This window comes from Scylla paramamosain, chromosome 13 (assembly GCF_035594125.1).
Source record: "Scylla paramamosain isolate STU-SP2022 chromosome 13, ASM3559412v1, whole genome shotgun sequence".
Lineage (NCBI taxonomy): Eukaryota > Metazoa > Arthropoda > Malacostraca > Decapoda > Portunidae > Scylla > Scylla paramamosain.
In genome coordinates, this window is record NC_087163.1 from 23,759,585 (window position 1) to 23,774,584 (window position 15,000).

At 53.8% G+C, this 15,000-nt stretch overlaps 1 protein-coding gene across 2 annotated transcripts in view; it reads left to right on the top strand.

Annotated features, from left to right (window-relative positions):
• The window catches only part of LOC135106541 (zinc finger SWIM domain-containing protein 4-like), a 66,410-nt gene that overhangs the window by 26,625 nt on the left and 24,785 nt on the right, over positions 1–15,000 (top strand). The window contains exon 2 of one of the 2 annotated variants that reach the window (XR_010271355.1): positions 5,506–7,179. The exons of the other annotated variant lie outside the window; for it this stretch is intronic. The gene's annotated coding sequence lies outside the window, so the exon portion shown is untranslated. Of the gene's footprint in view, positions 1–5,505; positions 7,180–15,000 lie in introns of those variants that run through there. 2 annotated transcript variants of the gene reach the window in all.

Here is a 15,000-nt window from a genome sequence, read left to right on the forward strand (position 1 = left end):
GTGTGTGTGTGTGTGTGTGTGTGTGTGTGTGCGCAAGTGTATAGGTTTAGCGTGAAAGGCTGAGGAATGTGTTTTTTCCTGCAGAGTGTGTATGTAGTATGTATACAGAGAGCATGACGTCTGAAACACCTGCCGCACACACACACACACACACACACACACACACACACACACACACACACACACACACACACACACACACACACACACACACACACACACGTCGTACATTTTTCACCTAGTTTTATCATTATTTGTTGTTATTTCAGCCATTTGTGTGGAATTCGTGGCGACTGGCACTGGCTATTAAAGTCCTGTAACCTAACGTAGCCAAATGTGAAGGTAGTTGTCCCTCTGATACTGAAGCTTTTATCTCTGTCTCTGTCTCTGTGTTCTCGTCTGTCTCTCCCCGTGTTTGTCTCTCTTTGTGCCGCTGTATCTGTCCATTTCTTTTTGTCTATATGTCTTTTTTTTCTCACAGCATTTGTCCGTCTTTTTGTATGTCTCTATCAGTCGATCTTTCTTTGTGTGCGATCGTCTCTCTCTCTCTCTCTCTCTCTCTCTCTCTCTCTCTCTCTCTCTCTCTCTCTCTCTCTCTCTCTCTCTCTCTCTCTCTCTCTCTCTCTCTCTCTCAGGTCAGCCTCTTTCTGTCAATCTCAATACCCAATCGCCTGTTCCCATGTCACGTCTCTCTCCCCTCTCCCTCTCTCCCTCACTCCCTCTTCCCCCTTTGCTCGCAGGGAACACCTCGCCTCACTGCCTCAACTTTCACTTTCCTCGGCAGACAAGACTAGCATGCTGCGTCACTGTTCTTCCCCCCTTCCCCCCTTCTCCGGAGTCCCTTTCCTCCTCCTCTTCTTCCTCCTCCGTTGCCTGCTACTTTTCTTCCTTTTCCCCCTTCTCTCTTACCCTCCATCCCGGTTCCCTCGCTGCCGACTCAGTACTGGGGGGTGGGAAAGAGGTGCGGGTGGTGCGGGAGGTGTCAAGAGTACCTGCCTGAAGTAGGTGGTGGTGGTGATGGTGAAGGTGGTGTTGGTGGTGAGGTGGGGGGATGCAGTGTATTTGCTCGCCAACTTCGTCCAAATGCCGACTTCTTTGGGAGGGAAATGTCGATGGCTTTTTCCAGGTTGGGCCGCCTTGGTATTTGCCTGAGTGGGTCGACATTTTAGCAGAACTGTCCTCCTCCCGCTGCGTCTTTCGACATGCCGGTGCTTCTATCGACCTTTAACGCTCTCCTGCTGACATTTGGAAGGCTGTGTCGAGTCTCTGCGTCGACTTCTTCAGACTGGCCTCGGCGGCGGTGGTGGTGGCGATGGTGTCGGTAGGGTTAGATATGGTGGCTGCGGTGGGTGGCCGTGATGTTGTTGTAGGGACCGCAAACACACTTGGCGTCTGTCCGCTTACGTGCACGCTCATCCCGCACTCCTCGCCCTCTCAGCCTTCTCCTTTTCTCTGTTCTTCGTTCTGTTTCTCTTCTCCCTGCCTGCACTTTCCCTCCTCCTTTTCCTTCCTCCCCTCACGCCCATGCATCCTCGCCTCCGCTACGTTGCTGGCCTTGCACGGCCTCGCGCTGGCGACCAAACACCAAAGTAAACATTTGCCCAGGAATCTTGCATGTTGATACAGCCATTGCACGAGTGGGACAGGTGCTTGCATGGCCCCTGCTTGCGTCATCTGTTAGGCAGGGAAGGGGGAGGCGGAAAAGGGAGAAAGAAGATAAGGGCCGCGCAGTCTGGCCGGTGAAGTATGAGCGTAAATGAACGGCTGCGTGTTGTGCGTGTCGGCGCAGCTGTTTTGGTCGTGTCGCCGACGTTATCCTGAGGGTGGAATGTAAACACGGCATCAAGTGGGCGTAGGTGGGCGGCGGGAGGCGGACTGGCGGAGGCTGCCGGGAACAGTTGCCGATTTTGACGCTGGAGGTAAATACAATAATTGACGGATATTGATATTGAGAGCGGATGTAAACCCGAAGAGAAAGTACGAACTTGTTGTAGCGGACAAAGACGAGAACAGGAAGCCCAGAACATGTGTGGCGATCCCCGAGGAGGTGGTCCCCAGGGCACCGCGCTCCGGTGGCTCTTCTGGAGGAGGAAGAGGAAGAGGAGGAGAAAAGGAAATGGGAAGGCGAACAAGGAGAGTCAGAAAGCAGTGGAAAGTAAGAGAGAAAATGGGGAGGAGGAACAGAGGAGAAAAAATGTAAGAGTGAGAGGGCAAGGGTGAGGAAGAAATTGAGGAGTAGGAGCAGGAGGATAAAGAGGTGGAGGAGGAGGAGGAGGGCGAGAGGTCTAGTGGGAGGAAATGCCTTGTGATGGGCCTGTACACCTGCGTCCCTGCGGGTAGATAGCGTCCGCTCCATCACGCCCCCACTCACACCTTAGCCTCCACACGCTCCTTTGTACACCAGCCACACTGTCCACCCACACCCTCATGCACTCCATCCGCACCTCATGGTCCCGCACACTCCACACGTACCTCCCCATCCACTGCCCCACAGACCTGACCTTCGCCCACGCTCATGGTTCCCTCACCACTTTTACAGACTTCAAACACCCTTTTCCCCACCAACACTCCGCCCACACTTGCCTTCACTCACTTCGTTGCTGTCCATTGTCCACTTGTATTTATTCACGAAAGACCAGCACATTTACCTTGACCCACAGCCTACCTGAGCTCACAGCCTACCCCTATATAGCTAGCCTGCCCTCCCCTCTTGTGTGTGTGTGTGTGTGTGTGTGTGTGTGTGTGTGTGTGTGTGTGTGTGTGTGTGTGTGTGTGTTGGGCCCAGTATTGATCAGGCTCTCTAGTTTTTGACTCATGAATGCGACAGTTTAATGCCTTGCCGTGCACGTGCTGCCTAATGACGGAACACTTTTAATGACCAATCCTGTGGGGGAGGAACTGAGCCAGCAGAAGCGGGGGTCACCTTGCCTACCTCCACCCACACGCCTACGTAATAATCTCTCTCTCTCTCTCTCTCTCTCTCTCTCTCTCTCTCTCTCTCTCTCTCTCTCTCTCTCTCTCTCTCTCTCTCTCTCTCTCTCTCATGACTAAAAGCTGAAGATGTTTTGTTTCTCTATCATAAGAAGGATTTCTGTAGCTTCGAGATACAGACAGAGGAGGACAAAGAAGAGGAGGAGGAGGAGGAGGAGGAGGAGACAGAAGAAGAAAAGGAGGTGGAACACTAATAATCTGTGACCAAAGAAAGGGTTAAAGAGAACAAGAGCAACGTTAGGACTGAAGAAAACGAAATGAGTACGGTAGAGAGGATGAAGATGGGAGGAGAAGAATAGGAGGAGGAGGAGGAGGAGGAGGCGGTCTGGAGTAAAAGCGGAAACACCTGACAATGGCGGAACGAAGGTAATTGGATGCTAAGACAATGGGTCGACGATTCTGCCAATAAATACTGAGATAATCCCACACCCGCCCTCGAGAATGACCCTTGGGCCCACCGTCTCCAAGGCCCCAAGTCGCCTGAAGGAGGTGTGCTCGGGTGGACATAGATAGGGGCAGTGTTGGGAATCGCAGCGCTGGTGGTGGTGGTGGTGATGGTGGTGGTGGCGGTGGTGGTGGAATGGTTGAGGTCTGGAAGGGAATGTTGGTTATCGGAAGTAAGGAACTGAAAGGTTGTGAGAGGATGATGATGACTATATGACGATGATGTGTTTATTATTAGACAGTAGATTTAGTAGTAGTAGTAGTAGTAGTAGTAGTAGTAGTAGTAGTAGTAGTAGAAGTAGTAGTAGTAGTTCACCTTTTCTTTGTCTTTTTGTAGTTTCACAGTTTCGATATAATAGTGATAGTTCAATATTAGTATAGTTAGTATTAGCAATTGTATCTACTAAAGTTGTAGTTGCACTGGTGGTGGTGGTGGTTGCGTGGACGCTGTTAGCTTATAGAATAATGGTTACGGTTGGGGGAGGGGGGATGATGGCGGCGGATGGTGGTGGTGGTGCTGGTGGTGGTGGTGCTGGTGGTGGTGGTTTGGTCGTCTCGCTCTCTCTCGTCCAGGATTACAAGGTTCCAGCGGGCGGCCACGTGGTTGCCGCAGCGCCCTGGAGTGGTGCCCGCCGCCGCCCCAGGTCTGTCCTTCCTGGAACCCCAACGTAGGAGGAGAAGACGTGGGAGGGTTGAGGAGTTGGAGGTTCTGGGTTTGGGAGGCACATACCCACCTTCCAACACTCATTTGCAGGAAAGGCGAGGCGGTGGTCGGCATTTCTCGACACTGGAAGAAATTTTGGAGTTTTACGGTCGCCTTGCTGGCTGCATAAGCTTTCGTGTTCGTTTTTTATGGTCTGTAGCGCCGCGTTCGTATCCCACATGGCGGTGTCCGTGGCGCGGCTGCATGTCCGCGTGTCCTCCGCCGTGAGTGGTGGTTCTTAAATTCCTCAAGATGTAATTATTTCTATAGCAAAAAAAGGGTTAATATGTACCGCTGACCGAGGGTTGAAGGGACGGGCGGGGAGGTTGGTGGGGAAGGCGAAGGTTCCCTCCTGCAGCAGTGGAAGTCGCTGGCGCCCCGTGACTCACAGGGAAGCCTCGGCCGACACGCCACTCTCGCCCTGCCCCCACCACCACCACCACCACCATTACCAACACACTGCACCCCGCACCACCATTTTAACCTTCCCCCACACCCCACACCATCCCACCACCACTCTGAGCCCCCTCCGCCTATCTCCACCAGCACACTGCCGCCGCCTTACCAAAATCAATCCCCCGCGAGCAAGACGTCCTCCCGCCGCCTCTCGGGAGGGCGGCGAGGGCTGGGCGGGGAGGAACAGCGAAAGTCGAAGCGGTGGGGGAAGCGCGGGTCTGGCGGCAGGTCCCCATTGAAGCAGCGGGCGGCAGGAAGTTCCAGGAACCACGCGGTGACTCGCACATTCCCTCTCGTTCCCGGATTCCGGCATTGGTGAAGCACTACAGATTCCTCGTTAGGTCGCGGAGAGAGGAAGGCCGCGGCAGGGAGGGCGGGGCGGGGCGGGGCGGGGAGAGACAGGCAAGAGAGAGACTGGTGGTGCAGCTTGAGTCGCCGTTGAAGCGCGTGTGTTCTTGTGCCCTTCAGGGGTGAGCGAGATGCGGGCAGGGCGGGAAGACGGTACCGGAGCGGGAGGGGGGCGGGCGAGGCGGCACTGACGTGACGCCTGTAATTGTCCTGATGTAGACACTCAATTTTAATGGCCTCGTAATTTCATGCAAATGAGGCGAGACAGTTTGTCATGATGAATTTGTTCTTTTAAATAACTTCAATAATTGTTTTAGGCCCGCGGCGCTAATGGTCCGTCGTGGTGCATTGTGTCGTGTGCCGCCCGTCGGGAGGGTCTCGTCGCGGAGGAGCCCTCGCTGCCGCCCATGACTGGCGGGCGGCGGCCGCGGGACGTCCCCTTCCACACGCGCCACCATTATACCAGTCATTTATTCCTTATGCAAATCACTGGTTAATACAGTTTTATATCATAATCACTCATAATTTGCTTGTTTCTCTAATGAGTTTTTATTCTCCTACAGGTGAGTTGTGTGGCGGCAGTGTGTGTGTGTGTGTGTGTGTGTGTGCGCGCAACGCGGGGAGGCGCCAGCAGCCCAGCAGCCACAGTGACTTCGTTGGTAAGGAATGCAGAGTATCTTATCTTGTGTCATTATGTGTTGCGAAAGTTCGGAGGGCGAAGTGAGGCCTTTGTGTCATAGTTGAGTCCCGTTCTCCTGCGGCCTTCACTGCGCCCTCGCCTCACTCCACTGACTCGGCCTGGCGTTGTGCTCTTAATAGCAGGAAAAGAGAGTTTGGAACCTTGTGTTGGTCGTGGCCTTGTTATTCCTCTGAGTCTCAAAAACGAGTCTCGCCTGCAGTGTTTCTTCTTTTTTCACGGCCTTGATTCAAACCGTAGCGTTAGCAGCTGACGGACCCGAACATGGCCGGGCCGAGGTCTCCAAGGGCTGCGTTGCTGTAGCAGCAGCACCAGTATAGCCTGCCCGGCGCTCCCTCAACGTGGTAATTGTGTGGTGATTGTGGCGGGCTGGAGGTGTGAGTGTCGCCCTTGTGTGCTGAAGGGGGGTTATTGTGAGGCGTTAGTGCGAGGCGCCTGGGGCGACCGCCTGGCGTGATTGTGTCCGTAACGATGACGTGACGCACGGGACCAAGTGACGCACACGCTCCATTTTCCACGGCGAGATGCTTTGTCGCGGCACAGGCGAGTTCCCTCCAAGGCGAACACGATTACCTCGCCTGCGGGTGATACGTGCCTGTGTGGGCTGCACCTGACCCACCCCCTTGACGGGTAAGAGTGAGCCCAGTCCAGAACGGGATCAGGGTTGGAGGTGGTTGGGAGAAGGGCGGGAAGACGCCGGGCCGCTGCCAGCCATGAGGTGTACGCACGAGTACTCTGCCAACACACTCCACTGTCCGGCCGTGACGGCACCACTTCCCCGCCTCGCTAATTCCCGACCATCACATTCCTGGTGGCGCTGTGTTAGAAAGGTGACTGCGAGGCCACGCAGGCTGCCGTGCGAGTCCCTCTCCTCCCACCAAGACGGGCGGCGTGATTTGGAGATAAAACACTTGACTGGCACATTCCTGCACTACAGAACCAGATTCATGATGGCGCCTCAGTCCCAGTGTATACATTGAATACATTTCCTGCCCACTTGAAGGGTGGCGCGCTGATTGGCGGGTGTGTATGACTGGTGACGGATGGCGGCCAGCGGGGGACAGATGGATGGAGGTCTTATGTAATACTGCATGAGGGGGAGGGTCCGACCTTAAGAATTATGTCCTTGTGAGTGTACCCATCGCCTGGCCGCCTCATTGTGCTCTTGGCAAGGGTGGGCCTCAACTCTGAACCTCTCCTAACCTGCCGCACCTTGCCTCTCACTGTCTCCACCTGCACGAGGGCTGAGGCGTGGGGCGGCGGAGGAAGGTCACCCCAGCGTGTAATTGTTTACATCCCCATCCATACTTGACCGAGTTTACCTGTTTTGCCTCGAGCCTCATTTGGGGTACGAAGGTCGAGGCGGGTGATTGTAAGATTTACAAGGGAGGCGGGGCCGGCCACTGCCTGTAGGGGGCGGCGGCCACAGGTATAAACAAGGTGAGGCAGACTTAAGACCCAGCTCGTAACTTTGGAGGTAAGGAACACCTGCTTGACAAAGTTACTCCTTTACCTTCACCTTTTCTCTAATCACACTTTTCTTACAACACATTTCTTCTTTCTTATCATATACTAACCCTTTCATATCGTATCCATTTATCTCTAATCTGTATTTATCTCCACTCTTCTCCATCTCCTTCTTTTCTATCTATTCCTCCCCCTTCTAGCAGTAGTAAGCCAAAAGGTCTCCTAGTCTCCGTTCTTCCTATGTATTCCTGCGTATTTTTCCTCCTCGTCCTCTTCCTCTTTTATATTCCATTCCTCAACCCTTATTCTGCTTATGTATTCATATCCTCATTTATATTATTCCTCGTATATTCATCTCTTTTTTTCGTATCTCGTTTTCCTCCTTTTTTTTTTTTTTTTTTTACGATATTCACCTCACTCCCTTTTATTATACCTCCTTGCTATTATTCGCCTCCTCCTCCTCCTCCTCCTCCTCCTCCTTGTGCCTGGGTCAAGCGTCATTGCCATTCGCCTCATCACCACGGTCCCGTATCACCTGTAGCTACATTTTATCACTATTCATCACTACCGGCCCACTTCGTCTGTGTCACTACCACCACCACCACCACCACCACGCCGTCAGACCAAGTACTTGTAGAAGAGCTGAAGAACCCCCTTGCTATATTAGGTCATCTTTCCCCGCTATCAGGGCAGGAGTGTTTGGGGCGTGTGTGGTTGTTAGCTAGTTGTGTGAACGAGTGAATGAGCGAGACTTGTGTGAGGCATGAATACGTGTATGAGTGAACGAGCTAGGCTTCAGTCATAAGTGTTAAGTGGAAGTGCGCGGCCTGGCGCCGAGAGATCACCTACCTCCAGCCTTCTGTTCACACCTTCTGTGAATAAACACCTGCACTGTTACCTGCGTTTCCTGTGCCCCTGCTGGTCAAGAGTCGAACATGGCGCAGTGAGTAGGATCAGGACAAGGCTGCAGTGGGTACGGCGCAGAATGGAGAAGCAGTTGGAGGCGCTGGCTGCCCTGCTAGCGCGACAGTCGGAGCAGAGTCAGGCTCGCGAGGAGCGTTTAACCCAGCTGCTGGAGAGAGTGGGGACACAAGCTCCCAGTCGCACCACGGCGAGCAATGAAGGCGAAACCACAGCCCGCAGCACGTCTACCCAGGGCGCGAGGTTCCCGACGTCCGCCACCATCATTCCTCACTTAACGGCGTCAGCATCTTTACGTGAGTTCGACACGTGGCGCCATAAGTTTGAAGGATACGTAACCCTCGCCAGGATAGACTGTCTCTCCCTGGCTGAGCAGAGGGCGGCACTCGCTGCTGTCCTAGACGACGAGTGGACCCGTACACTTCGCTACGGGATAAGCTTACCGAGAGACGCGGAGTTAAGAACCATCCTCGATGCAATGTGTGAGTACCTGCGAAGCCAGCGCAACATCATCATGGATAGAAGAGACTTCTACTCCCGCGTGCAAGAAACGCAAGAAGGTTTTGACGACTTTTTATGTGCTGTAAAGGAAATCGCCAATTTCTGTGACTTTTGCGACCAGTGCATAAACCATCAGCTGCGTGACAGAATTGTCGTTGGGACACGAGACGAAGTGGCTCTGAAACGCATGCTGGAAAACAAGAAACTCACCCTTGAAAACGCCATAGATATTTGCAGAGCATCAGAGAGCGCTAACCAGTGTAGTGCAGTACTAAGGGGCGGCTCTCACTCTTCGAGCCATGGTGTGAACGCTGTCTCGAACTACAGGAAGGGCAGTTTCGGGGGCTCAAGCCCCACGGGCTGTTATCGTTGTGGCAAAGATTGTCGCAGTGACAAAAGGGGATGCCAGGCAATAGATAAAGTGTGTCGTAACTGCGGGAAAAGAGGGCATTTTGCGAGTGTATGTCAGCAGACAGTGAGGAAACGACGAGGAGCTTCGAGGAGTTCCTCAACTGTCTCTCCTCATCGCGGTGCAGGCCCGAGGCGGGGAGCCAGTGCCAGTGTATACCAGCTCTTATCAGGCGTATACACAAAGACGGTGACGGCACGACCTGCGCCCCAGGTGCTCATTACCGCCACACATCCCGCTGGAAGAGACAAGATTACGTGGACTCCTGACTCTGGGGCCGAAACGACCGTTATTGGCCTCGACACGGCAACACTCCTTGGAATCCCGCCCTCCAGCTTGGCGCCCGCTGATGGTGATGGACTTTATGCTGCCGGTAATCACCCCCTCACCTGTGTAGGAACTTTCTCGTCGCACTTGCAACTGGGCGACAGGGAAGCTGAGACTGTTGTGAGCGTGGTGAAGGAGGTGAAGGGGGCGCTGCTTAGCTGGTACGATTCCATCGCTCTCGGAATCCTCCCCGAAGATTTTCCGGCTCAAATCCGACCGCTACGCAGGGAAGAACAGCACACCGGCAACAGCTCCATCAAGTACCCGACCGCCTCGCAGCCACCTCTATCTACGCCCACAGAAGTGATCAGCTGGCCTCATTCCTACGACCCAACGCCACAGCAGCGTGCGGGGCACGCTGCTGCTGTGATCAAGGCCTTTCCCAGCGTCTTCGAAGCAAAGGAAGGTTTACGTGCAATGGCTGGTGGATCCATGGCCATCGAGTTGACAGACGACGCTCGACCCTTCGCCGTAACAGCATCTCGTACAATCCCTTACAATTGGCGTGAAGAAATTAAGAGCCAGTTGGAAGAGCTGCTTAACAAGGGAATCATCGAGAGTGTGGACTACCCTACGGCATGGTGCCACCCCATCGTGCCTGTCCCAAAAAAGACATCTGGTGTAAGGCTGTGTGTTGACCTGACACGACTCAACCGTTACGTGAAGAGGCCCGTGTATCCAGTGCGCTCACCTCATGACGCCATCGCCTCGATCGGGACCGGAGCAGTTTGGTTCACCACTCTTGATGCCAAGATGGGGTATTTTCAAGTCCCCATTAGAGAAGAAGACCAGGATTTAACCTGCTTCATAACACCTTGGGGTCGGTACAAGTTTCGGCGAGCGGTTATGGGTCTCGTCTCGTCTGGAGACGAGTATAACCGTCGAGGAGACCAAGCTCTCGGCGACATACCTAACACCATCAAGATCGTGGACGACATCCTGGCCTATGACTCCACCTACAGTGCGCACTTAGCCCATGTCATTCAGATTGTGCGGCGGTGTGACCAGCACGGCATCACTCTCAACCCACAGAAGTTTACATTCGCGGAAAGAGTGGTAGATTACTGTGGTTACTCTGTTTCTGGACAAGGCTACACGACAGACTCAAAGAAAGTTAAGGCAATCTCTGACTTCCCACGACCACAGCACATCACCGACTTACGATCATTCATGGGTCTTACAAACCAGCTTGGAAGCTTTTCTCCTGCTGTGGCTGCAGCTGCACAACCCCTCAGAGATCTCTTACGCCCGAAGAACAGTTGGTGCTGGTCTCCTAACCATGAAGAGGCGTTTGAGAAGGTGAAACAGTGTCTCGTCAGCCCACCTGTCTTGGCATACTTCGACCCATCATTACCAACGATGCTACAGACTGACGCCTCAAGGATGCACGGATTTGGATTCGTTCTCCTGCAGAAGCACAGTGACCAGTGGAAGATGGTGCAATGCGGGTCAAGATTTGTTACAGACACAGAGAGCCGCTATGCAGTAATAGAGTTGGAAATGGCTGCAATCGTCTGGGCAGTCAGGAAATGTGGCACCTACCTGAAAGGACTCCCTCACTTCGATCTAGTGCTCGACCACCGCCCGCTGATACCTCTCCTCAATAGCAAGTTGTTGGGAGAAATAGAGAACCTGCGGCTGCAGCGCATGAGGGAGAAGCTTGCTCAGTATTCTTTCACAGCAAGCTGGCAAAAGGGATCGACACACTGTGTGCCCGACGCCCTCTCACGTGCTCCAGTACAGGACCCAGTGGAGGAAGAGGATGCTGCTACTTCTGGTGACCTCGACCCTCTCCACTCAGCGGTCATCTCAGCGTTATCTGCCACCAATGAGGACGGCGTCCGCTTAGCACCACTCCAGGATCAGACTGTGGAAATGGTACGTGCCGCAGCAGCAAGAGACGGGGAGTACTGCTTGCTCAAGAACGTCATCATCGAGGGCTTCCCTGATCATTGCCACGACCTCGATCACCGCTTGCGTACGTACTGGCCGGTGCGCAGTCTGCTGGCCGTAGACGACGACCTGGTGGTTTACGGGCCGAGGCTTCTTATTCCTCACAGCCTCCGCCGAGAAACACTAGAGCGACTCCATGACAGTCATCAGGGGATGGAGCGCACCAAGCGACGGGCCCGACAAACGGTGTACTGGCCTGGTATGGACAGAGACGTTGAGAACGTCGTTTCTGGATGCTCACTATGCCGTCCACTCCTACCAAGCCAAGCCAACGAACCTCTCTGGCAGGACACGGACACACCCAGCAGGGTGTTTGAGTCAGTTTCTGCAGACTACTTCCACGCAGCAGGCCGTACATACCTCGTGTATGTAGATCGCTTGTCTGGGTGGCCTCACGTGTCTGCATGCTCACGTCCAGCATCGGCTGATCAGCTCGTTCGTGTCCTTCGGGGTGTGTTCGCCGACACGGGCGTGCCTGTTCTCCTGAGGACTGACGGTGGACCGCAGTTCACTTCTTCATCGGTACGGCGCTTCCTGGCTCGATGGGGGGTGGAGCATCGTGTATCTTCACCTCATTATCCACGCTCCAATGGTCACGCCGAGGCAGCGGTCAAGTCCGTGAAGAAGCTGATCCTCACGACCACACAGCAGGGACACCTGGACGAGGATGCGTTCGCTCGCGGGTTGCTGGAACTGCGCAACACTCCGAGGGCGGAAGGGCGATCACCAGCACAAGTCCTCTTCGGTCATCCTATGAGGTCCTGTGTCCCGGCTCATCATCGCTCATACGCTCAGCAGTGGCAGCGCGCTGCTGATGAGTGCGACGCCAAGGCAGAGCGACTGAGGAAGAAAGCGAAACTTCGCCACGACGCGTCCGCCCGTACTCTTCCTCTCCTGCACCTCGGTGGCCACGTCGACGTTCAAGATCACACGACAGGCCTCTGGGATCGCCTGGGTGTCATCGTGGCTGTTGGGCGAAGGAGAGACTACCTCATCAAGATGGGCAGCGGTCGCGTGATGTGGCGTAATAGAAGACACCTACGCCCACACAGACCTCTTGCTCCCCTTCCTGTCGAGCAGCACACCGCTCATGGCGGTGCAGCGCTTCAGCATCAGGGTCACGAGGAACACCACCATCCCGGCAGCCCGGAGCATCAGGGTAACGGGGTACACCGTGGCCGAGAGCAACCAGAGCGTCGAAGCAGCCGACAGCGTAGGGAGCCGAGACGACTGCAGGTGCGGTGGCACCGTAGCACCTACGATTAGTCGTACGTGTTCATTGTACGCTGTGTTTGTTTTGTGTATATGTACCGTGTTTTCTGTACTTCAATCATTGTAACTTTGTTTCATGTGTTACGGTAGCCATAACAAAGATAAGGAATCTTCCTTATGTCTCGGGGGAGGTGTGTGGTTGTTAGCTAGTTGTGTGAACGAGTGAATGAGCGAGACTTGTGTGAGGCATGAATACGTGTATGAGTGAACGAGCTAGGCTTCAGTCATAAGTGTTAAGTGGAAGTGCGCGGCCTGGCGCCGAGAGATCACCTACCTCCAGCCTTCTGTTCACACCTTCTGTGAATAAACACCTGCACTGTTACCTGCGTTTCCTGTGCCCCTGCTGGTCAAGAGTCGAACAGGGCGTAGGGCAAAGGGTGGGGAGGAAGGCGTTTGGGGGGGCTTTGGAATCTCCCTCACGCCCTTCGGCCACCCATAACCCGACACGCCTGGCAGCCCGCCTTACCTGCCCGCGTGCGAAATATTGTTATGGGGCGTCGGGGCGAGGAGGAGGCGTGGGGAAGGCGCACAGACAGACATTCCCGGTGTTCTTTTTCTCCCTTTGCAGAAATGATCAGGTTCCAATGGTAGGGTGAACAGGTTGGGGTCGAACTAATAGGCCAGATAAGGAGTAAGTGGTCAGGTGCTGCGGCCATCGTGCTGTCTTGCGTGCTTGGCTGTTGTGGGTGGCGGGGTGTGGATGGAGGTGTGCATGTGTGTGTGCGCGTGTGTGAGTGTGTGGAGTGAGTGAGCACTGGTGTGGAAGTCGTGAGGTGAATAAACGCGCATGTATGAGTTTCAGGATGAGAGAGAGAGAGAGAGGCAGAGAGAGATCAGCGCCTTGTTTTTAGGGCAAGAAGATCAGAGTATGGGGAGCTGAAGGAGACAGTAGGGCCGTGAGTGAGAGGAAGTGGAGAGTCGCGTGTGTGGAGTGAGTGAGGTGTGGAAGAGTGAGTGTGTGGATGACGGGAGTGAGAATCATTGTCTGTGGGTGCGAGGAGTGTAAATGAACAGGGGGAGTGAGTGTAACTGTAAACTAAGGGAGTGAAGTATGAATAAACGAGGAGTGTGGAGAGGCTTAAGTAATTGAAAGAGTGAGGAGGAGAGAGGGAGAGTGTGTCTGTAGCCCGGCGGAGTGCGAAGGAAGGTAAATAATCAAGTAATTGCAATAAAACTGAGACGTGCGCAGCGAACAATGCCAAATGGTAATGACAGGGAAGAGAAAACACAATATAATTTACACAGAATGAACGTTAAATAATAATAAAAAGAACACTAATTAACTATAATAACCAAGTAAAACCTGAGAGTTACAGAGACACGGAGACGAGGAAAAAAAAGGCTGCTAAAAAACAGGAAAAGGAATGTGACGTAGAGATAATTGAACGAGTAAAAAAGGGAAAAAGAAATAAAGAAATAAGGGAGGTTAGGGTAGAGGAGGCGTCCCAGGAGTTAAAGAGCCGTGCATAATGTGAGTGGGAGCCGCGCAGAACATCCCGGCGGGAGGAGAACAACCCCGCGACCCTCCCGCCGGGGGAAGAAATGCCTCCTCCAGGACTGCGGGAGGGAGAGAGGGAGGGAGGGAAGCAGTTCCTTTACAGTGACGTAGGATCATGAGGGGGATGTCCCGGCCGTGTGGTGATGGTGATGGTGGTGGTGATGATAGTGGTGAATATTGTGTCCCTACCTCCAGTTTCCGATAGTGATAGTTGTGATAGTGGTCATGGTATTGTTAATTCTAGTCTTTCCTGGTGATGACTTTTCAGTTGATGGTGGTGGTGAGAGTTGCAGTGATGGTGATGGTAGTGGTCATGTTAACTGTAGTCTTCCTTTCATGCATTAGTGGTGATGGTGATGATAGTGATGCTGGTTATGATGAGTTTTGAGGTGAGGGTGGTGGTGATGGCTGCCGGCTTTCTTCCCTCGTGTCTGTGATGGTGGTGATGGTGGTAGCTGTAGAGGTGGCTGGGAGAATTTTGTTTCTTTGTAGTGCGGGTTGGTGATGGAGAATGCAGTTTCCCATCTTTTTGTAGCAGCAGGGATGGCGACATAACTTACACCAGATGGGGGAGGTGGAGTGGAGGGTGGAAGTGGCTTGTACAGAGGTGGAAGAACACAGGTGATGGAGAAAGAGAGTGGCGGTATTGCAATAGGGAATAAGTAGTAGTAGTAGTAGTAGTAGTAGTATAGTGTCGGAGTGAAGCTAGGGAGGTAGACAGGGAGGCAAGGGAGCAAGATAGTGGTAGGGGGTCTATAGCAATGGTGGTGGAGGGTAGACCGGGGGTAATAGTAGTAGTAGTAGTAGTGGTGGTGATGGTGGTGGTGGTGGGGGGCAATAAGTGGAGGGAGGCATAGTGGTGGTGGGGGGGGAGCAGGAGGAGGAGGATGGGAATGGTGGAGGTGCGGGCTGTCCTGGTAACATAAGACAAGAGACACTAGGCGCCACCCCTGTTTGGCGTAGCAGCAGCAGCAGCAGCAGCAGCAGCCGTCACACCCCAGGTTACTGCTTGG